This window comes from Mercenaria mercenaria, chromosome 2 (assembly GCF_021730395.1).
Source record: "Mercenaria mercenaria strain notata chromosome 2, MADL_Memer_1, whole genome shotgun sequence".
NCBI lineage: Eukaryota > Metazoa > Mollusca > Bivalvia > Venerida > Veneridae > Mercenaria > Mercenaria mercenaria.
In genome coordinates this window covers 73732505-73757942 of record NC_069362.1, presented here as the reverse complement: position 1 = coordinate 73757942, position 25438 = coordinate 73732505, and the positions used below count along the sequence as shown (strand labels likewise).

The following is a 25438-nucleotide window of genomic DNA, read 5'->3' as shown; positions in this document are numbered from 1 at the left end:
TAAAAGACATTTGTCTGAAATCATTCATCCTCCACCTCTGATTCATGTGGGCAAGTTGGCAGTTACTTGCGGAGAACAGGTTTGTACAGGTACACACAGGAACACTGGTTAGGTTAACTGCCCGCCATTATATAATTGAAATACTGTTGAAAAACGGCGTTAAACCTCCCCCCCCCCCCCCCCCCAAACAAAAAAAAAACTATTCATTTATTTGGAACCTTGATATGACGTCATAGGGCATCTTACATTACTCTACCTTATTTTGTCATAACTAAGTCGCTTTTCGTTGAGGTTTTGCATGTAAAAAGGTTTCTCAGAAACAATAAGGCTTTATACTCTGCATACGTCTTTGGCATTATGAATGGCCGCTCTGAGCCGGGTTTCATAATTCTGCCTACTTCTTCGAATATCATATTTCGTTTATTGTTATCTCATAAGTTTGAATACTTGATTAATGTAGTAGAAAAAATATTAAATTCATTCTCTATAATTATCTATCTTTATGATCCTGACAGTAAAAGTTTAACGTACATAAATTTTATTCTCTATATACTAGTTTTCTATATTAAATGGAAAAGTTTCACAGAACTGCTACACGTAGATAGACCAAATGTGCGCCCGTTTCAACTTGGAATTCTGTAAACCATTTGCGTTTATTAGTATTGTGTAAAAGGATTTCAAGTAATTTAGCGCGACGTTTTTACACAACTTTTGTTTTCATTTATTCTTTATAATGGAATAGGAACACAAAATGGGAATGAGTGTATGGTCTTTTTCAGTTGTATTCCATTTCATTGTTTACTTTGTATATCTGTTGGAAGGTAATATGTTTCGTGCTGAGCTGCAATCAAGGAAGCTACTAGTACCATTTAACGTCTTCATGATAACGCAAGTCAACGAGGGAAAGGAAATAAGGCGTTCAATTTTAAATGAACCAGCATTCTTTTAAATTCTGGGGACATGTAATCATTAACAGCAGTAGATCTTTTTGATTACTATCCTTCTAATTTATCGATCTTGTTGGGAATGTCTTGTCACATTCAGTGTAATTACAAGAATATTCCTGTGGGACTTCAAAATGCTCTTATAATGATAATGAAAAGTACCGGTCATTGGGAAAAGCCTGGCTTTAAATTACGGACTTTCTTAAATAAGAATAACATGTTTTGCTGGAAAGCTTACACTCTTATTCTACAAAACACATAGCTTATACCAGCTGTACAATGCTTACCTTTCATTTTAGAGACATTTCGGTTTACCAAATTCTCCTACAAAATAAATATTATAACCGAGAACTGAAATCGGGCATTCTTAATTTCGTTGAGGGTAATATTTAAATACAAGTAAAAAGATGTTACACTGAAAACCATTGCAAACGCATAACATTACTGTAAATAACTGCAATTTTGTTTTAGGACCTTGCTGTATAAGCCAAACTTCCTTGTATAAAATTTCATAAAGACGGGAGCACCCATGGCGAAAATGAAAGTTACTTTGTTCACCTGATACGCGGAGCAGATCAACAGAATAATATCATCAAATATGTTTTCTTGTAACTGTTTAAGCTTGACATTACAATATCACTGTTACACAGAAAGAAATGTCTATAAAGTCTAATTAATACATATTGATATTCCACAATTATACGTTTCTATCACTTAGAAGTACTGAAAAAATTAAGAATTTTTTTTGTAAACACGGAAATTTTTGTTGTAATCCACTATTTTATTCTTTTTAAAAACCTATACCATACAGTTAAAATACTGCAACCGGACTTGTTTGACCCCCTTACTGAGTAAAATTTTGAATGCACTTTTAATATATACTAATTTTGCACACGCTTATTTTGGAGAACTCAAGCATGTATTTATAAAATAAAAATCCTTCATGCATACTGTATATCCGGTATTATTCGCGGTGGTTTAATTTTCGCTATTTTTCGCGAATCGGGTGCATCGCGAATTCATAACTCCCCGTAAGTTTCCTTCCATAACATACAGACTATCCTGTTAGTATATAAATGTCAAGGTTGGGTCCTATTATCATCAGGAGTTGCATCGAGCTGGGTGGGCCTACATCCAACAATCAATAATATTCAGTAAGCACAGTGTCAAATAGGATGTACCAATAATCAACAACAGGTGAAAAGTATTAAAACCCGCTGCTAATATCTTGACAAAATGCAAAACAATTTTTTCACGCGATATTCTGTAATTTGTGCAAAGCTATAGAGTTTTAGCGTGATCGGCGGGAACGTCGAATATAATGTCGTTATCATTATGTGCGAGCAGACGCATTCTACCAAGTTCTTTTTTTTTTTGTTATTTCAAGTCTGCTTTGAATAATTTTAGTTTTACTTTTGTTATATTATCTAACAAATTACACGTGTATATGGTGTCAGAAATATTATTAAGGTATCGATTAAGGAATTTTAGTTTTAATTGTCAATCTATTGCTGACTAACAGTTACAAAGGTACTCATTTTGGAAAGTATACTTTATTAAAAAACTGACATTTCTTTAACTGGATTCTTTTTGCGCTGATTTGTAAATTTGTCAGTTGGTCGCTATGAACGCCACCAATCGTTGTCTCATATAATTGAATTTACGTTGGTTCCCTGACCCGAACAATTTCGTTATGTCCGTAGCTGTAAACTATACCGGTTTGATGACAAAACATATCATTGATTATCCGTTCGTATTATGCACAAGTAGTATGGTGGCAACATTAATTGTAATAGAACTGACTCTGGAGAAAGCAAACACTTATAATTAAAGTGTTTAATATACAACTGATTTTTTTTCTCACCAAACACTTGTTAGATAGAGAGAGAGAGTAGTAGAGACAAAAATATTATTTCTCCGTACAGGTATAAAAAGAACTGAACAGTCTCGAATAACTGAAAAAAATCAACACATTTCACTGCTTATTTCAAAATGTATTGTTAAAATGGCATAAACATAATTACGCAAATTAAATAAACAAATTTCAATAAATCACAAAAAGGCACTTTTCGTGTGGCGAAGATATATCCGAAAATCATATTGTAAACTTTATACTTCAAGTAACTGAAGACATACCACTAATATTTTTCAAATAATACATGTAATCATGGTTGAACGTTTTCTATATTGTGGATATAATTTAAAAAAATGTATTATAAAACAATGCACAGTTTTCACTATAATAATGAAAAATGATCGAGCTCCTATTAGAAATCAAGAAGTCAACATAGCGAGTAATTTCAATGTCATTAATCCTGCTGACAACAAAAACTGTTTCCAGCGTGCAATTTCACGAAAATGATCTAACATAATTTACAGATCTCATTTTGATTGCACATTCCTGAATGTTGTTAATCTGGACTAATGTTAAAATTGTTCTCACGTAAAGTTAACATTGTATAACTGGAAATATGTGATTGATAATTTTTCATTGCAGGAATACACAAGTTCAGTAAATTGAAGTCTCCTGCAATTCTACGCACCTGTAAGGTTTTGTTTGTACCAGCTCATAAAATTTGAGGATCGTACATGTAAGTATACATATCTAATATTTTGTTTATACTAATAATTAACAGGACATGGGGGCTAAAAGTGAAACATTTAAATATCGTTTTATATAAAATGCCTGAAGAAACAGAAGCGAAGACCGGTATTAAAGCTTCCTAAAACGCATTAAAAGCGATTTACAATGATTTATTTAAAAGTATTCAAATATGAAATACTTGAAATACATAGAACTCTTAACAAAAACAGTTTCTATAATAGAAGATTTTTAAAAAAAAATTCAGGATTTATAAAATGTGAAAATGTAACCTAATCGTTGTGAGTAAAATTTGATATTTGTGCAGTCTCGAAGTTGCTCAAGACGTGCTATGAAAGAACATTGAATATGCGTAATTGTAGATAGAATTGTACAGTTTACCCAATTGCGCGTGACTGAATCATATGTATTCAGATGGTTATTAGATCGATATCGGCCGCACCTAGAAGTGTCAATGTTTAGATCGTATAAAATGATTTTTTTCCTGTTCTGCATGTTATTTGCCAAACATGAAGCATAACACGGATTGTAATGCATAGCATGTTCATTTTGGGAGCGTAGTTAAATGGAATTATTCAAAAATGTCCTTATTTCTTGATACACTTTCTCAAAAAATCATTAACATTTCTATATCATGACATTGCTTATGGCTGCCATTTTGAATTTCTATGAGAAGAACTAAAAGCCCAACAGTTTCAGTCAAGCTGTCATCAATTTTTACCACATGATGGCTACCATTTACCATCGATGATTTCTTCTTGTCCAACTAAAGTATTAACGGTAATAACTGAAAAGAATATAGTTTGGACAATTGCCTTAAAGGTGGTCAGTCACATTTGGGCAACATTTTTTAACATTTTTCAGTTGGAGATTTGTTTAAGGAACAAAAAGACTCACTATATAGAGACAGATCCATACTGGAAATGTATAGTTAATTAGTTTTCGTAAAATTTTGGAATAATCTTCTGTTGTTGTCTTTTTTTGCATTTGGATTTGATAAATATTGAGATACTTTAACTACTTGAAACAAGAAGAAGTTTTAAAACTGCGTCTTCGGAATTTATCTATCTTCAGTCTATATCGGTTGCACACCGAGATAGGCAAAGGGAGGTAATAATATTTTATTTCAATTTGCATTTCTAATGCATTTTTGCAAGATATACTTGTCAATGCAAATCTTTGACTAATTTGATACAATAGTGCTTATATTCATATTATTCCTTAGGCATAATATGTTTATTAAATTTACTTATGCTAAAATAAAGCTATCTTGGTTCGGCAACCAGGATAGAAATATCAAATTCTAAAAAAACATCCAGTAAATCTAACATGTATAGAGACCTAAGTGAACACAGATAAGTGTAAATGATTAGTTAGTCTTGAACAAATCCATTTGTTGACTACAGTCTGATTAACCACCTTTAAAGGAGTTTGCTAAAATATATTACTCTAAATTACCGTCACATTTAAGCAAAATTTGTTCAACAAAAATCCTACCGATCATACATAGTAACTTACATCGGAGCCTAGCTGTTACGACATCCGCCTGGGGAACTCGGATTCCAAAGGGAGTTCATCCGTTATTTAAAATAGATGTTTCATAAGTCAAAATGGCTGGCCCTTTTGGAAGTGGTGACGCTATAATAATATCAATTAGAATAAATTAAAATATATATATATATATATATATATATATATATATATATATATATATATATATATATATATATATATATATAAATTAAATCTAAAGCGTTATGTTAACGACTATTTTACTTTTGGAATCGTATTTGAACATAAGATTTTAGAAGCTATTTTGATGCTAAAACCTATTTAGAAATAATTGTATATCCGACAAAACAATTAACCCATCACTTGTTATTTTGTTAATATCTCAGAAATTACTTAAATCACTTGTTTTTTTAGATTTAGCTTACCCCTCGGAGCTATATGCTGTTGATTTCATTTCAAACTATTAACAAATTCAAACTATGCTATCATATACATTTATTCATTACCGCGAAAAATCACAAAACACAAATTGACTAGAATTTACCATTTAGCAAACTATTGGGGAGAAAATTACAACAACAACAAAATATCATCCTTGTCGTGCCCTGTCTAAAAGTGCATATAATATTTAGGTAATATTCAACCATTTTCTAGGACAAAATAAAAATCTACACGTCCGTATTCTTATAAAGTGTCCTTACTGGTTCCTTTTAATAAACATACACTTTATGTGTTTTTTGTGGCTTTTCAAACATGTGCTGTATTTATATGTAAAGAATGCATTTATCCATAGCAGATTTGTTAGGTTTTATGTTGGTGAATTATCGGTCATATTGTCCAATATATATGAGCAAAAGGTAATTTTCTTGTGTAATTAACAAATAATTAAGGACTTCGAGTGGTTTGTCGTCTAATATACTACGGTTCAGAGTTCAGACGCGTAAGAATTGAACCAAGAAGGCGTTAGCCCGAGTGGTTAAGTACAGAAGCATCTCCTTCAAGTTGATTGTTTTCATTCTGACATGCTCAATGACATATTTTAATAAATATTATTCTGGACTTCATTTACCCGAGGAGTAATGTATCGGACATCATGCGGCAGTTAGACGTCATAATTGACGTCATAGTGCTCCCTTACCGGTCCGCGCATCAACCGTTGTTTATCGCAGAATATTCATAGCTTGATTTCCTTCTTTGTTAAACTGGAAATCAAATCGAGCCATGTTAGAATATTGGTTTTCCCATGGAGATATCCTGCAACAAAAAAAAAAACCAACTTTTCTCAGGCATTCAAATAGAATGTTTACTTTTGAAGGCACATACATAGATCTTTTATTTATATGTACAATAGCTACTCCTGAAAGTAATAGGTACATTTTTGGTAGTAAAACAGTTGTTAATGCAAACTGTAGATATAAATCACCGTTGATCGTTTCAAAATGGCGAACATAGTCTATTTTCTTAATGGTTTATTTTAACTGTGTTATTTGAGCTATTTAAAAGCAGTAAAATTGGCAGCCGTTAAATTGACTTTAGGATGAATCGTAGTAGGCCAGCTTCCAAAGGATAACAAGAACATTGTTTGATCAATTTCAGATGTGTGCCTGATAAAATAAATGGATAAAACTGTCTTGATATATATACAGGACCTGAAAGGGAAACCTGGTAATGTAGGATTGAATGACTTAGAAACTGCATGACTGGCACAAAAAGATTGAAATACCTATACCAACACACTGCATATATAACAATTTGAGCAGTCAGTGGAACGCAAGCAAGACGTTTTATACATAGTTTCCATGTTTAATACCTATACAGTAGGTAGCGCTTTTTACAGCGAAAATTCTGTCATATGATCATTTTTACTGTAAATCCACACCGGGCCCCTTTGTTGCACAAATAAGGTGTAGTGCATTTTAGTGTTGTCAAGGTTGATGATGTTTTAACACTTTTATACCCGATTGGCGGTTATACACCGGTCGTAATAACTTCACGAGGCCGTAGTCCGAGTGAAATTATTTCGCACGACGTGTACGAGTGTATAAATAGTGTTCAGATACGGTTTTGCTAAATATCTTTTATTGTAAAATTTAGACAAAATATAATAGAACTGTTTATTGGCCCAGGTATGGCGTCAAATGGTAGGTCGTCACGATCTTTGTTTATACACGCCAGGACAGGAAATGGTAATACGTCTTGCGGAGTAGTTCCATTCGGGCGCAAATGACCGCGAATTATTAAGCACAGCTAATAACTAACTCCGCGTGTGAAAATTAATTAAGACAATTATGCTATGTGACATTTCGTTTTTAAACGTGTGTTTAAGTAAAATATTTGATAAATTCGAAAGCGCTATTTCTCGCTGCGAACATGGCGCTAAATTGTTAGTCAAATTAGAATAAGAATACATATATATTGTTTTTATGGGTATCACATATCTCTGTCTGTCGTCCAGGTATTTTTGTGAGCTAATGACCAGTCATAATGGGACTTTATCTCTGCAGAAGAATGGTTATACCTAACTGTAAATAGTTAAGAGAATTACCCTAAAAGTTTTTGAACATGAAGATTCAATTATTTTGCAGATATTTAGAAGAAAGAAGAAATCTTTTGAATCAGATAATAAAATAAATGACTTTTCTATTCAGCGTTTGCAAAACCATTTTATGACGCTGTAAAGTTGGTGGTTTTTAACATATATATCATATTTATACCTATGATTTAACATTCTCCTCGATATTAATGTCTTCCGTAATTCATGACCCACACCCCTTAGAACTAAAAACTGCTATCATTATCAAAACTGGTATTGAAAAGTATAATCAATGACAGGATGCCCTTTGTTCAATGGAAAAAAGACGTTATTACATAATTGGATTGGCAAAAAAGTTCAGTGTTCTTGAAATGGTTCTTAAAATTACCAAGTTATAATACATACCGTTATATGATATCTTTGTTTACATCCACCATTGTAATTAGATTTTTATTTGACTTTTGTAAAATACTTTGGCTGCTGAACTAGGACTAAGTTTATTGTTGATATATTCATAGGTAACCGGGTACATTTAATATATTTACATTCATTTTAAATTTACACTTTGTATAGAAAGAAAAGGGCATATGTTTACGTGTACATAACATTGGTGTAAGATATCAAGGACGGCCTTTTCCATGACATTGCAAGAGCAATTCCACGTCATTTTGAAAATACATGACAAACTGGCGTCGTTTGAAAAATTGTTTCGAAACTCGACGCAAAACATTCAAAAGAACATTACCTTGTAGCTTAAACTAATTTTTCTGACGATAAAGATCAAAATTAATCGACACGAGTGTTTGTTTTCCACTGGATTTAAAGATACTTTAATTAAGGAGCTATTCTCGCAAGGCGTACAATGATTTATTTGATAATCCAGAAAATGGCGTCAGACAACCATCAGAGTTTCCCAGAATTAATGAAAATGAAAGAACACAGGCTACACTTTAATACGAAAGTCACATTTTAATTGATCTACATCCAGCATTCACGCAGGGGTCATCCTGTCTTAAAAGTATGCTCGTGGAGTTCTTTTGTTGTTTTTGTTTGTTAATGAGGAGCCAATCATACGTGCTTACCGTTTAGAAATATCTGGGACTGAGCACGACATGCCAATTTTTTATTTATGGCGCGTAAAAACAAAACATCCCACAGGTTCCGTAACGGAGCAAGGTTATATTGAGATATTTGGAACCTCATCAAATAGTTCGTAGAATATTTTTGATGTTATTAAAAATGTCAGCATATGCCTCATGTGTCAGATGTTTGTGTATTTGAAAGCTGCTGCCTTAGAGATTTCAGCCATATCTTCATGAAACTGTTAATACTACGGAGTCTTCAACTTTTACGTTGTTTAACGTTACAGGTGCGGACAATATAAAGGTTTAATATATAAATAAAATGTCTCACAGCTAATAATAATTTGTAATCTGTTATATGTCGATACTTTTCGCAGACCAAACAACCGTGAATATTGCTTTTGTATGAAAGGTTATAGGACTAAAGAAGTACTGAATAGATGGTACTAGCATTGACATATATTTTTGAAGTCACAAGTGTTAAGATTTATAATAACTTTATTTTATTCTTTTAGAAAATGAAAAGACGTACGTTTTCAGAAATGTTATAGATATACACGAGTTCAAAACAATAGATTAGGGAACAAGCTTTAGCAAATTAGATTTAATCGAACGAATACGTCACCTTAAAGTTATATCTAAATTATAACATAGAATATTGTTTTGTAAACAGCTACTAAACAGAAATAAGAACTAAACATGTATCAAATAACTTAATTAACAATCCCCATTCTTCCCGCCGTATTATTTTCTTTGTGTACGACCTTATCGACAATTCGTTTTCCCCTTTTTCTCTAGAATACAACAGTTATCAGTACTGTCACATTTTTTTTACAAATTTGAACTTTCAGAAAATGAGAATAATCAGGGACCAGTGACACAATGATGAACGATCACGGTATCAAATACTGGTATGTTTAGGAGTAGTTTCATTACATTTCGAGCTGCTGGTGAGGTTTTTTCTTAATTAACAACACTAAAATGAAAATAACGTTATCCGTTGTCAGCATAATTATTGAATGAATAACAGATATTCCAGGAAATGTCTGTCATCTAAACATAGCGGATTCTGCTCTACAAATTATTTTTAAGTGAGTGAGTGTGTGAGTGAGTTTGGTTTTACGGCGATTCGACACAAATGGTCATATATCGCCGAGAAGACGCCAACTGTAAAGCAGAAACTGTAAAAATGTTAATGTTTAAGTATCTAGCAAAACCTTGGTATACTTTTGAATAGCTTACATCTTTGTATTGAAATGACTAGTCTGTTCTTTGATGTTCCTTCAAGTTTAACTGTGTGAGTTAGCCTTCGAATTTTTTTCGAACAAAACACATCAGTGAAATGAAAATGAAAAATTAATATGTCTTTACAAGATATAGACGTTCCATATCCTTTTTCTTTAGATATATAAATGAAATGTTATTAAAGTTCCATGAGGCTTTTTAAATTTATGTTTAAAACAGGGAAAGGTGTTGTTCAAAGGGATGTTGTGAATCAGTATATAAACTTGTTTAATCAGAAGACTTCCCAGTCTAGATGATATTTTTAGTTGGACTACATATTCTGTATCAAATTATACAATAAATGAAGTTATATTTTGGTTTTGAATTATGTGTGATCGAAAATATCATATTATTTGAGTCATAGAATAACTTGTCATACAGATGTAATTATTCAAACCAATTCTGTTAATATACCAGTACACGCATCACGCTTCATTTTAGGTGTTGCATGTTGTATACTGAATAGTTTAACAATGCAACATTGACTTAATTATTTGAACAATTCTGGCCTATTACAAAATGAGAAATGCAATTTTGTTCTTTTCTGTTGTTTTGTCATAACGAAGAATTGTATTAAAATACTATAACTATGTGCTCTCAATTATGAGCTTAGTGGGTGAGCCTAAGTAGTATAAAAATAAAATCAGTTCATGGTTGACAGAGTAAAGAATAAGGAACGAATGACATCAAAGACAAAGAACAGTTACCTACAGTTCCAACGCAAATATAAATTCGAAATGACGGGTGGACAGACGGACAGAAAAGCGCAATCCTTTAGTCCCCGACTCTGATTAACCAGTTGAGACTAATAATACTAATAATTAATTATTTGCTTATTTGGTAAAAAATAAAGTTTATGTCTGTTTCTGAAGTGTAAGCAGAAGGTAGTAGCTTTCTTAATAGTTAATTTATCAAGAAATTTTAACAAACTGTCGCCTTTAACTATATATTGTAGGCATTGGATTTCTTATCAAACATGTTTCTACTTATAAACTTGAAATATCTTTACTTATACTTGTCAACGTAGGGTGATGAACGATGCCAGCAAGTGCTGAAATTCAAACAGAATGAAATTTTTGAAAAGTGTGATACAATATTTGTAACACTAACTAGGAAGTGAAGTATTTGAAGCAGCATTAGAATTTCACGTTTAAAGAGAGCGATTTGGTCTACGAAAATGTCTTTGAAAAGGAAATTAAGCTATTTTTCACAGTTAAGAGTGCATGCTAGAAACGTTTGACACCTGTATACACATGCACTAACCAATTCATTAATAACAACATCGACATTTTTGTGTAAACAAATAAGGAAGCCATCCATTCTACACTCATTACTTATACTATTACGATATTTGACGCTGCCTTTGATTTAAGCGACGTTAATTTTTATATAATTGTTAAAATAATTGTTCAATCAATGCGCTTTGTTATGGAATATATTTCCTTACTGGAATAACAAGTTTCAAGTTTATTGGCATAACCAGCAAAACAATTTGCCTTTGGCCATTTACATAAATACACAGAAAGTATGGCAAAGACATACAATACAAATATATAATAGCATTACAAATAAATATGAATTTACATTTCATGAAACAGTTAGATTTTCAAGGGTATTTTTACGAATTTCAAAAGTTTCTTTAACAAATTTTACCTTCTTTTGACTTTTACCAGACATAACAATCAACTACAGTGTTTTTCATTAATGTCATAATGGCTTATTTTAACTCGGTTGTAATGGTGAATCCAATGATAATTTGAGTGACTGTTACCGTATCGTCTAGACAAAATTTTTTATCTGAAATACTGTGATCGGCGAAGTAATTACGTTATCTATGCGTTAGCGGTGTAAATGGCCATTGTTGCTGCGTAACGACTTGCTAGAGTACGATGGGTATAATTTACTTATATATAGCACATTTACAAATGGCCTTGGTTCTCTTCTTGGGAAAATGAAGAATTAACTAACTACAAACATAATGTTACGGCATTATAACTAGAAAAAGAAACAACACAAAATATTATATGAGCCGTGCCATGAGAAAACTAACATAGTGGGTATGCGACCAGCATGGATCCAGGCTGTTCGCTTTTAAAGCCTATTGGAATTGGAGAAACTATTAGCGAACAGCATGGATCCAGACCAGCCTGCGCATCCGCGCATACCCACTATGTTGGTTTTCCCATGGCGCGGCTAATATTAAATGACAGTCAAACAATGTTTTAGATCAGACTGTATAAAAGACAGGAAGTAAACAAATTAAACATGATCCCTTATCGATGAGATCATTTCATGTTCCCGTCCATTTAGCGGTACAGAATGAATATAGAATAAATATGTTCTATCAGCTTTTGCAATGGAACAAACACGCTGTCTGAATGTCTGAATGTAATCACAGGCGCTAATGCTTTTACTACAAAACACCTTTCAGTAATCATCAGTGTATTTTCCAAGAAAACAATAGTATGATTGTACCATGTTTCTGTCTTATTTATATAGTCACCATTTTTACTGAAAAAACAACAACGTAATATTATCACGGTTACCGACCCATGGAGATAGAATCACTCACAGAAATTAAATGTAAACATACTAAAGTATACATAAGAAAGCTTAGATCAATATTCCCTTATCAAAACGGGAAACAAACTGGATATTTTCTCTTAATTTCTTTTGGGATACATTGACAGTTCCGCGTGTGTTGATATACTGCTCACAGTCATCAGTAAGGAACTAAGAGATCAGTAAATGACGGATTTTATATCATCTCTTTTTATATCAAAATATCAAGGGGATTTGTAACCTTGAAAATGATTTCGTGCGAATGACGGCTGCCAAACTTGTGTTTACATATAAAGCTGAAGTTATAATATTACAGTGCTGAGTGCTGAAATACGCCGCATTTATAAGTAATATATTTTAATAACAATTTGTCAGAAGAGTAAGATCGCCTTTAGATACATATTTTCTTATTTTGATAGAAACAGTTGTGCTACACTGATGTTTTAATCAAACATCAAATGCTTCATACTACGTTAGTATAAATCCCAGCTTTACATTAAAATTCAACCCGACATATTTACTGAAAGTCTTGAGTGCTGCATTTCGGCATTTAAAAAGTGCCGGTTTTTATGTTCAAGATCTTTACATTCAATTTTACCTTTTAAAAGAATTCTCCTTAGACGGTGCTAGGAGTGTGAGTGATGTTCGACTTCTCCTTAGACGGTGCTAGGAGTGTGAGTGATGTTCGACTTCTCCTTAGACGGTGCTAGGTGTGTGAGTGATGTCCGACTTCTCCTTAGACGGTGCTAGGTGTGTGAGTGATGTTCGACTTCTCCTTAGACGGTGCTAGGAGTGTGAGTGATGTTCGACTTCTCCTTAGACGGTGCTAGGTGTTTGAGTGATGTTCGACTTCTCCTTGGACGGTGGTAGGAGTGTGAGTGATGTTCGACTTCTCCTTAGACGGTGCTAGGAGTGTGAGTGATGTCCGACTTCTCCTTAGACGGTGCTAGGTGTGTGAGTGATGTTCGACTTTTAATTATCAATATGAAAGGAAATAATCAAGCAGATTCTGCTGTCAGTTTTTCTGGTTTCGTTTTATGCTTCCGAAGATTTAAACAAAATATTACAACAAAAATATTCATTCACAAAGGTTTTCAATACTGTTTTACTTGTACAGTGTATTAAGGGTATGACTATGTGTTTTTTTTACAATTGCAAGTAAAATCTAAGCAATATAGCAGCAGCGGCGTTTTGGTTGTGGATGATGCAGACAGTAGTATCTTGATATATTACAGTATTATGCTATAATCCTATTACAGAACAATAAATGACTGCAGTTTTACAGCATAAATTGGCGGAGAGACCCTCGAGTTATACTTAATCATAACATAAAGGTCGCATTACGACAAGGTATTTATTAGTATTGCCACGAGTCTGTATTTATTTAAGAAATTCTATTTCGAAAAATAAATACTGTAGGTGCGTTGTCATTTTCTTTAACTAACATCTATCCGAAAAGAGTGTCAGTCACTGTCGAAATAAGACAAAGTAAAAGTAACAGTAGCTTAGTAATTTCCTTTACACGAAAGGAAGTTACGATGCTCTTTGATTCTGGCCATCCCGTCGGTTAGCTTTTTGCTATCTTTACTATTTGTACTTCTTCTTTAAACAAGGGCTTATACAAGATTGACAGGGCATTGTAAGAAATTACTTTAATATTAATTAATGCAGATAAGTTGAAAATCTTTAGAAGACAGTAGGTATGTTACCCATTCGTCATCTCGTTTCCCAGTTTTAAAACTATAGTTAAGACAATTTCCTCGGTGATTTGTGTAAGTTCCAAACAGTCAATTGATATTTCAACTTTTTATACTATGTTTTGGTGATTTTATAAAATTAAGGAGCTTTTGACAAAATGTACATTCTATATAATTAACTCAAAACATAATATTACTCGTAATATAAATTCTTCCCCAAAACCTTGCTAATTCGACTAATATAGGAAAAACTTGACCATTATCAAAACCGCGATCATTATATTATCGAGTATTCTTATTAGCTGACACACAATTAGCCCGTGCATTTGGTTTACCTTTTTCGGCGAACGTCGTCTAAGAACGATGCCACGTGACTTAAGTTTGCAAATCAGATTACTTGATAACGCATTACAGATAATTTATCGGAGGTCATTGATCTAGGTCTCAAGAATCCCTTACCAATAGAGGGTACCAGCCAGCAGCAATACCGAGCGTTGATTATTTAGAATCTGTTGAAAACAAATAGGTTCAATTAAAGTAGTTTGCCAATGTATAATGGAAGTAAAACGTCTTACTGCTGGAACTTGAATTATCCATACTGAAAATGCTACATAGAATTGTATAAAATGATTAGAACTGCTCTTATAATTACTTTTTTGTACATGTACATAAGTGAAAAGACGTTAATTACATAGAGCCTTTTAATAACTCATACGACACCTATACAAATTAAACATAGGCGCACGGTCGAAAATGTGCACAAAGTCTATTCATGACGAAAACGCCTCAGCTGTGTGGTATTATTATATCAAAAAGTTAAAATTTCCATCTTGTATCATTCTTGAAAGATCAATCTGGTTTTCATGCATCAACTGTCATTTCCGCTTGATAAATCAGAATTATTGTGTGCTCTGCAACACTGCGAATTAATTGACAGTTCGGCGCTAAAACAACCTCGTATTTGTTATTAATTGTGACTCACTATAGTGTCGACTTCAGTTTTACAAAGTGATCTCATAGACTGACTTAGATAAATTGCAAAAGTCTGCTAGTATAAACATCTAAACATTAAACCTGACCCCTGTTATTTAATTTTTATTGGGACAAACCTGTTACACAATTTATTGAAAGCGTCAATATTACATTAATATTTGTTGGTATACACGAGTGAACATCAAATGATAAAATTAGAACGGTTCTTTGCCTTGACTGTTTGCTCTTTCCAAAGACAAGACCTCATGTCACTCTTTCTTTATTTTGATTGATTGTGACCAGGAAAGTCTTTTTGAGAGTATGGTATAATGGTATTAATAAACATAATGTTCTAGAAGAGAATGAGATACTGTGATATTTCAATGATATGTTACCATTCTCATTTTGAAAAAAAATTCTATCGCGCATATTTACTTCCTAAAGACAAAATAACGTTTAACTATGCTTTGATTGAGATATGCTTTATTAACTGAATGGTATCATCCTATTAATTTACATAATGATGACTTAAGAAAACGTATAATGGACCACTGTTCCCCTTCTCTGATCGTTGCCAGCTATTTGCAAATAAAAGTCAATACTGGTTAGATACTCTTGAACGGTCAAATAACCTAATCACCGTATGTAACTCAAATACGTTTGAAAACATCGTCGACAACAAGCAATGCTGTATCCATGTCGTTTTGTAGATAAAAGCCTAGGGTATATAAATCTCGGGAATTAAGTAAAAAGAAAAGAGAACTGGAAGAATAATCAAATATACTTTGTTGTTTATATGACAGATTTTGTCCTAAAAGTTGATATATTGTGTTTCAGATGAATTGTATATTTTCTTTTATGTAATTATCAGAGAAGATTCACAAATTTAGCCGAGATAAAATTTTATCAAACTTTTACTAGCATTATAGAGTAAACAATGGACATTCGAAATTTATCGGTTATTGTGGTTTGTAACCTTACAAACTGATAAAACGTTTTTCAAGCAGTTTTTTTTTTGCCCCCGAAGGGAGGCATATAGTTTTTGAACCGTCTGTCAGTCTGTCATTCTGCCAGTCTGTCCGCAATTTTCGTGTCCGGTCCATATCTTTGTCATCCATGGATGGATTTTCAAATAACTTGGCATGAATGTGTACCACAGTAAGACGACGTGTCGCGCGCAAGACCCAGGTCCGTAGCTCAAAGGTCAAGGTCACACTTAGACGTTAAAGGCCATTTTTCATGATAGTGCATTCGTGTCCGATCCATATCTTTGTCATCCATGGATGGATTTTCAAATAACTTGGTATGAATGTGTACCACAGTAAGACGACGTGTCGCGCGCAAGACCTAGGTCCGTAGCTCAAAGGTCAAGGTCACACTTAGACGTTAAAGGTCATATTTCATGATAGTGCATTGATGGGCGTGCCCGGTCCATATCTTTGTCATTCATGCATGGATTTTAAAATTATTGGGCATGAATGTGTACCACAGTAAGACGACGTGTCGCGCGCAAGACCCAGGTCCGTAAGTCAAAGGTCCTAAACTCTAACGTCAGCCATAACTATTCATTCAAAATGCCATCGGGGGCATGTGACATCCTATGGAGACAGCTCTTGTTATTTCATACACTTCAACAACTCCCGCTGTTAGGAATTCCTATCTTTAGTCTATGATAGTAGGTTGACTTTTGAATTTTACGGACGTACTGGTGAACAGCTGAACTGAGATATTGCCGAAATCAAAATGTACGGCCGGAAAGGAAAGTTTTTTTTTATTTTTCAATTTTGGTAAGAAATAGACGTTGCATGGTGCCAGGTATGGGCTGTTAAATGGTTCATAAGTTATGCTCCGGACACGGACGGATTGACCTTTCAGCTCAATTTGTGAACTTGATCTTCGACCTACAGACCCGGTTCATGTGCTCTGCACATCGCATCATAACTACCTACCTACATGCCAAGTTTGAAGACAATACCTTGAATGGTTAATACGTTATGCTCCGGACCGAAATATGACGGACGGATTTGATCTTTGAGTTCAGTTAATGACATTGACCTTTGTCCTACAGAGTCGGTTCAATTTCTCTGCACATTGTCTCATTATTGCCTACCTACATGCCAAGTTTGAAGAAAATACATTGAATGGTTAATAAGTTATGCTCCGGACGCGAAATGTGACGGACGGATTCGATCTTTGAGCTCAATTTGTGACCTCGACCTTTGACTTATAGACCCGGTTCATGTGCTCTGCATATTGTCTCATCACTACCTACCTACATGCCAAGTTTGAAGACAATACCTTGAATGATTGATAAGTTATGCTCCGGACATGAAATATAACGGACAGATTTGACTTTTGAGTTCAATTTATGATCTTGATCGTTGACCTACAGAGCCGCCGCTTCAATCGCTCTGTACACCATCTCAACACCGTCTACCAAATCACCACGTTTAAAGTCAATACCTTCAATGATAATAAAGTTATGCTCCGGAGACAGACAGTCAGACGCACGCGCCATCACATAATACGTCCGGTTTTTTTCAAAACTGGCGTATAGAAACGTTTTGTCGTAATTTTGGAATATTTTTAGCAATTTCTTGGCAGTTTTAAAAGGAACATTTTTTTTCTGGTCGTCAGTCAAAAAAGGGGTCATCCTAATGCATCAACGAATTCCTAGTTTTTACCATCATCAGACACTTTACCAAACCCATAAACACGAGTATATATCGGCATTTGTTTTTTTCACAGACCAACTGAGGTTGAAGCGATCCTCTATATAAGACCGAATTTCTTCAGCACTGGCAGTTGTTTTTCAGCAACATTTGCAACAGTAGATACATGTGTATACTATTGTGTAGATATTTGATAGAGTTATTCAAACGTAAAATTCCTACAATACATAATACATTTCGAGCATCCCTCGTGATATAGATTTAACATATTTCAAAATTAAATGAGATAAGATAACCCTTTACGTAGATATATAGCCGTTTTAAGCTCCCCAGAGGCGGTTTTGCCGATGACCGTTCCAAGGCGGTTCGCCCGCTGTTCGTTTTGGCCTCATCTGTTTGCTTTGTGCATGTGTTTGTCTATGTGTGCTTGATTTGTGCACGTACACGTCCGGGAGCTGTGGGTTACACGTTTTGGAACGTGGATTTACCTGTTAGATATTCATCCTTGTTCTTAAAGCCATAATGGATAAGAACACCAGTTATAGCTGATTACATTGTACAATTTCATATAAAAGACAAAATCAAGAAAGTAACTCTTACTTCCTAAATCGAACGATAATATGTATACGTAGTTTTAGATTTACAATGCCAAACATCCAAATCAAACGGAAATAACAATAAAGGATTCCAGTTTGTCACACTAGTCTTTACACACTATCAATTTGCCAATCATGTTTACAATGATTTGCAATCAAAATGTTTACAAGGAGAGTGGTGATAGTTCTGATAGTCTTGTTCATCTGTTTGCTCTAAGGAGATTTTACTTTTCATATTTAACTCGAACTTATGATATAAGGAGATTACACTCTTCATACCTACGTTACTGGAAACATCATGCTCTAGGGAGTTTTTGCTCTTCAGCTTTATCTTGAAACATAAATACGAATTTGACTGTAATTGACACAAGGAGATTGAATTACTGACGAACAGAAAACGTAGACATGATACATTAGAAAATCAATATTTCTTTATCAAAGCGGAATAAAAACAAATGACGTATCTTCTATAAATTTCATTTAGATATGACGATGGTTCCATGTATGTTAGTATATTGTGTACAGTAAGCAATAAGTAACTAAACAGACCACTGTAACTTCTTAGAATACCCGATTTTACAAAATCTTTTCGTCTGGTAAAATTATCGGGGGAATTTATAATTTCGTAAATGATTTCCCAGATATGAAGGTTGCCAATGCTTATGTTATATACAAAACAATGAAGCTGTATAAAGTCAGGAACAAAATCACGATATAAATCTTAAAAAACTTTAATATCTAATTCCAGAAACTATTTGTGTCATGACGAAACTCATTTCTTTTTCATTTAAGTCTAGATTAGTTCAGGAACACAGGTTGAAGATACAACAAAATATACGCATCTATAAGGTTTGCAAATATATTTTTAGATGTTTTATTTTTCTAGTACTAAGTCTGTAGTTATGTTCTGAAAAAATGTCTTGAAAATAATAACACTCAATATGTAATATATAACAATATTCTGGACGGCTTAATTCATACATCTTTTACAAATATGCAAAGAAAACCAATGTTCTAAAATGGACGTAGATCTAGTCTAAAACCAAGAAAAATATTCTGAAAAATAGCCGTGATTCTAGAACGCAGCCACTTAAAGTTTAACTCTAAAACCGGTTTTGTATGACTGTGTACAAAACAAATATGTTCACAAAATAGATAAAGTAACGCATACAAACAAGGAGATAAACATATGAAGGCAAATATATGAGGTACTTTCTTGTCAACCGCACCAACTGGGAGTTAATACCGGTTCTAAATGTGAAAAAAAAAACGAACTACTAAGCAAAACAGCATATAAATAAATTTATAGAAGGTGCATCAACTAAATACAAACTACTAAGCGTTCTTTGAAACAAGATGGAACAAAAACATCGAGACAGCTCATTTACCCAGGTATTGAGAACTGTTCGCCATGAAACAGAAAAAGTTGAAACCCCACAGACCGCTGCCAACATGACAAAAATGAAAATGTCGCAGCTCGATTTGATTGAGCCTATTCTTGGACGCACAATAGACGTTGCTGTGATTACAGCATAGACAACTTTGAACTGCACAAGTCACCCAATATGTCAAAAATGAAATTTGTTCCATAGCCTGTTCATTGACCGCAGCGGAAATGCATGCTATTGTTAACGCCCTTTAGCCATGGATTGAACAAACCTAAAAATGTACACAGGCTACAAGCAACAAAAACAATTTAGAGACATCCGCAGATATGTTCATATAGCAAAGTACATGGAAACTTTAAATAAACCTTAGTGTGCAATTCCATAATCACAAGTTAAAATAATGGTCTAGCTTTAAACGAGAAAACAATGGGCACGAACCCTCCATTTGTGAAATATGAACAAGTGTTAAAAATTAGAAAATTAAGAGGGCACTTCAAAGTATCAATTAGTTGTAAAGACATGTTTTACATAAGTTTTTTTTGGGTACCGCTAAAACAACCAAAATCAAAATCTAAATATTTTGTAATCATTTTTTTCTTTTGAAATAATATTTATCAGAATTGGCGAGTTTTGTATCCGCTCCAATGGTTAATAACAGTCCACAAACCTATACAGAATAATCCCTTGCCAAAACTTTTCTGAGCCTAATCGTTAAATCAATATATTCATTTCTTCATATCTTCAAAGACTAGATGATTAATGTCTGTTGATCGGTAAAAAATATCCTAGGACTATATATTCCGAATCCTAAAGTCGTATTTAGCTACAATATTACGGTTTTAACTTAATAACGGCAAGACGTGTCTTTCACTTTTGATTATTTGGGCTGATTTTACATAAATGTCAAAATAGGCAACTTGCTTAAGACGAAATATTTAGGGTTACATTACATATCAAATGAAGTCAACGTAACAGGATGGCATAAATATTTGAATTCCTGTTTATTACGATATGAGAATACGAAATGTAAGAATCCATCTATTATCAGGCTGTTTTGTAAAAGGCTGTTTTATCCATCCAAGTCAAAATGTTGTACTTACGCGTAGGTGTAAAGAAATAATGCGATGACATAAATATTTCATCCCTTTGTCGCACATGTACAAATATGACTACTTGCAAAAATAATAACAGTATAAATGAAGTGTAGAAAAATACATGTAAACATTGAAAAACTATTGCTTTCAATGTGTAAGCAGAAGTGAATAGCTTTCTTAAATTTATTTTATTAGGATATTTGTTCGATAAAATATGTAAAACCATGTAAAAAAAACAAAACAAAGGGGATTATTATAGGGTAAAAGATTTAAAATTCAAACTATATACAATAAGACGGTTGATTTACATGTGTTAAGAATCTTCACAGATGGCTATGCATCTCTAGGTTGGTGAAATGCTAGGGATATGAGGGCAGGACAGCTTTTGTGTCACTTGCATTTGTACTTATGTAAGTCCGGATATCCATCAATCTGTCCGTCCGTCCATCCATGCCATAAATATCTCGAATGTATTTGACCTAGATCCATCAAACATCATGGGATTGCTATTCAGCATGTGGTGTTGTGCACATGGGATTTATTTAGGATTTCGTACAGTTATACCAGAGGTATGGCCTTTGCCCAAGTCAAAATATGCATAAAGGGCATAAAAGATCAAACGTGATTGGATAACTGTCATGTAATAGTACAGGATTGTTATTTACCACCAACTGGGAGTTAAGCGACAAATAATATTAAGTGAAACAGTTTGTTTTAAGAAATACCATCAAGTTATTCTAAAAAATATTATCAATTCTCAATTCATATTTCTGAAAATATAGCATAGTTAAAGTCGCGTCTCCAATTGGATTCTTGATTCCCTTTGCTATTCTTTTTTATTAAGATTGCAAATTCATGTTAGTTAGGCCGTCGGAATGTTTTGACGCTACGTTGATCTGGTCCTCGGCACCATCACAACTTGATACACAATCACAACAAAAAGAGGTTTTTGCAGAAAATATAAGATCACCATTTGAAGTGAGGCAATTTACAATTTGAGCTTGTTTTAATTATTCTTCAAGCCGTATTTTTTCATTTAAAGCAGCTACTTAGTTATATTTTGGATTGAAACTACACTATAAGAACTGGTGTTAAAACGCCGACATATTGTCATAATATTTTCATGAGAGGCGATTGTTCATCACACTTACCCATGATAAATTGAATAGATTTGCGATTAAAGCAGCTATAAAACACGATTTTTGCTTTATTTGATAATATTAGACGTAAAATGACTTATGGCGATAGAACACATAGGATGTGTGTATCTCTCGTTTTCATGCGCCTCCTTTCATTTCCGCTTTACATGTCACTTAATACTAAATCAGAATTATCGCAGTCTGTGCTCTGCAACAAGGCGCCATTAATTTTAATTTCTATCGACAAATCGGCGCTAAAATAACAGCATTTATTCTTCTCACTCCTGCCCTGTCTTAGTTTTACATGATGTTCTCATAAAGGATTAATGAAAAAAGGCGATGTAAATATAGTCAATAAACATGTAACTTTTAAAACCTGACATCCGTCAATATATTGGGATTTTCACGTAACACGTTATCGTTCTTACTCGTCAAAAGCTTCAGTAATACTATGATTCTTTAAAATTAAAAAAAGCATGTAGCTATGCGAGTTAATATATTATTATAATAATATTATATAATACTAGTATTATAATAATTATAGTAATATTATTATAACGTATCGTTCCTTTGATATCAAGTGCTTTCCAATCAAGTGTGTGTTTTTCCCAAAAGTATAATTAATTATGCCGCTCGGATTCATGGGAGGATGTGGTCACCTATTTGTGAAGAAAGGTGCATACATGTTTTTGTGGGTGTGTGTTCGATATCTAACAACCTCGCTATAGATTTTCAGTACTTTATTCTTTAACATAACGATATATGAATTCAGATATTGTTACGAATGAAATTTTATTGAAGTCAGTTGTGTCTTTTTCAATATAAGCATAACATATTTTACTGAATACACATGCAATATGATATATACACATGTAAATAAAATAAAAGATAATAGGTAAGGGTAGATTTCTCGGAAGCACAGAGCACCAAAAACACAGCCTCAGAGCCACTCATTTGCAAAGTAGGTCCGCAACAAAAGGAAGCTGTAATGGAAAAATATTACAGACGGGTTGCTTCAAAAATCTAACAAATTTATGCCAAATAAAGATAGATGGGGTGGAAGTGGTAAGGGGTAAAAGGAGGGGGGGGGGGGGGGGGGCAGAAGAAGTTGAAGGAGAAAGTAGAACAAGGATAAATATACAAAGGGAATGCCACGTTCCTTATTAATCACACTTACACTACAACGTAAACCACAATAGGGCAGACATTCATGTACCAAAGATGAAAACGCAACCACACCCAACTAACTAACATAGAAAAACAGACAAGTAAGATACAAGAAATGAAGTCATAATTATACTAACGCTTGGCTTGAAACCTTTGTGCTTACCATTGTAATCGGGGACTCTAAGAATCCACTGACGCAGCCAGCGAAACTACTTAAACTGCCGACGAAGCAATAAGAAATGAATTCTGAATTGAAATGAAATTTACTAGTATATGGAAATAAAAATGAAAAATAATAACCTAAAATTTTCAACCAAAAGTTAAAACAATGCCTTTGTCTGAGTATTGAACCTCAAACACCTGTGTGACATGTCGCCGCACAACCACTATGTCGTTGTGAGTAGTTAAAACAGGTAATGGTTGTAATCAAAATAAGGTAAAGCCAATCATGCTGATTTCCCTATCCGACTGACGAGTCTTTACAAATTAAACTCTCATGCGTCAATTTAAACTATATATGTTGCAGTCGACAAAAACTTTATGAACAACCTGTGCTTCTGTTCTACAAATTGATCTTAGGAATTACGAGTAATGAGGACAAAAAGAATCAGTGTAATGTAAACGAAAAAATGTTTTTTAAATAACTATTCTGATGATACCACGTACTTTATCACACGTGATGTTAAATCGATGAAATCTATCATTGGTGTATCAAATTGATAAAATAATTATTATAATACTGACGTCAAAAGTTTATTTAATTATTACGTTTCTACTGAAGGAATATTTATCAAAATTAGAGAGTTTCGGATTGGCCCGTATTGAATAAAACTGCACTTGCTTTTACAGCGAAATCCCTTGACAATCTTATCGTTTAATCAATAGATTCATATCCTCTAAACCTCTGCCAGACTGATGATTTATACCTTATTTCTGCTGATATGTTAAAATATCCATGGACTACATATTATACATCTTAGATATGCTAAAACCGTCATTTCTTGATAGCAATGGTATTATTAGAATAATGGAAAGACGTGTCATCATGATTAGATTATTCGGACTGATTCTTTTGATATGCCACTGCATGCAACTGACTTAAGAAGAAAAGCTTGTAATTTTAGGGTTATATTTCAACCGAATAATTAAATAGGATGGTGAATATTATTGATACACCTTGTCAATTACAATTATTTATTTCGAAATAATTACATTTTTTTCTTTTCTGTTAATTTGTGAGAACTAAAAAAATCAATTATTCTAACATTTTATTACAGTGCTATGACTATGCCATGTTTTCTGTCTTATACAGTTTTATATACAAATGAAAAATAACATTTTAAGTTAAAGATTCAATTGTTAATTTTCAAATACAATTAATAAACTTAATGTGTTTCACCATTTCTGAAAAAATACTGATTGTCAATATTAAAATATGATAATATTTTTTCATCGTCAGATTTTCAAATTGCATAGATCCATGAACGGTTTTAAACTCGAAGCATTTTTCTTTACTTAAAGTTTCTTTCTGTAATTTCTCGAACGCAGCGTGATGAACTCAGTAAGTGCTGATATCAGGCTTTCAAAAGATAATGGACTTTTAAAACATTGTTTCACAGTTGGTATTTTGGAAGATTTCAAGGAAAACTAATGTCAGTCGTCACGTTCGAAAAGAGCAGTTGTAATCAATGCCAATGTCTTGGAAAATGAATTTTCTCCTTTTTTTTTTTTAGATATATCAGAGATACATGTAACCAGTCATAAAATGAGATAATATTCCTGTATAAAAAAAACATCGACTGTGTACACAAATAACGAAACAATCCTTTTTACGATTAATTTCTTAATTTATAAAATTGGCATTGAATGATATTTACAGACGTTCTATTAACAGCCTTTATCATATTATGATCTACTTAAATGATATCAAATATTTGTGTTTTAGGAAAGTTCCCAAAGACTTATTTTCGATGTCTCGTTAAGGGAACATGAGTTACAGGTTATAATTAGGATTTAACCTTAACGGCCCATAACATACCGCCCAGTCTGAGATACTCTGAACTACAAAGAATCAGTAATACAAATATTAAAAACGTCTTGTATATATTACGTTAAGATTTTGTTAATTCAAAATAAACGTAATCAAAAATTCCTATGATTCTGAGCTTTGTAGAATCTAGAAATGAAAAACAAA

The 25438-nt window shown here is 33.2% G+C and overlaps 1 protein-coding gene across 1 annotated transcript in view; it reads left to right on the top strand.

The window, feature by feature from the left end:
* The first annotated feature begins 3389 nt into the window (after positions 1-3389).
* LOC123564320 (glutamate receptor ionotropic, NMDA 2B-like) overlaps positions 3390-25438 on the top strand; it is a 150982-nt gene continuing 128933 nt past the window's right edge. Inside the window, exon 1 of the mRNA XM_045357821.2 lies at positions 3390-3535. The gene's annotated coding sequence lies outside the window, so the exon portion shown is untranslated. The remainder of the gene's footprint in view (positions 3536-25438) is intronic.